Source organism: Lissotriton helveticus, chromosome 4_1, assembly GCF_964261635.1.
Source record: "Lissotriton helveticus chromosome 4_1, aLisHel1.1, whole genome shotgun sequence".
Lineage (NCBI taxonomy): Eukaryota > Metazoa > Chordata > Amphibia > Caudata > Salamandridae > Lissotriton > Lissotriton helveticus.
In genome coordinates this window covers 1877020378-1877020967 of record NC_136063.1, presented here as the reverse complement: position 1 = coordinate 1877020967, position 590 = coordinate 1877020378, and positions in this window count along the sequence as shown.

Here is a 590-nt window from a genome sequence, read left to right as displayed (position 1 = left end):
GAAGGTTAGTCGGTCGTTGAGGTACTTGGGGCCCAGGTCGTGGAGAGACTTGTGTGCGTGGGTAAGGAGCCTGAACGTTATCCTTTGGGGTGTGTTAAACACCAAAATCCTCATGTTATTCCCCAACAACTTATTATAGGTGGTATTTATCGCACTTGATAAATAACGTACCCTGTGGTATCTTTAGTCATCATAGGTGATCTTTAGTCATCATATGAGATAAATACAACCTACACTCATTATCAGGCCCTAAGTGTAAATGATGCAATGCTGGTATAACATATGCTGAAATGTATGCCTCTGCAGTCTATGCACCAGACAATTTACTGTACGGTAATGCATTTACACTTTTTATGCTGTGTGGCTCTCAGTTCCAAATTATGCAATCATGTGTAACACCACTGCAGTCAGCCTTAGGGCTGAGACGGGCTGTGGGTAGGATGCAGCTTTCTCTATAAGATGGGCTGAGGCCGACTGAGCCCTGAAAGAAAGTCACCAGGCGTTCTTATTGACACAGGATTTTCTGCTCAATTAATGTTTTGGGTACCATGTCTGACTTCAGATTATTGGAGTATTTCATAAATTTTCCA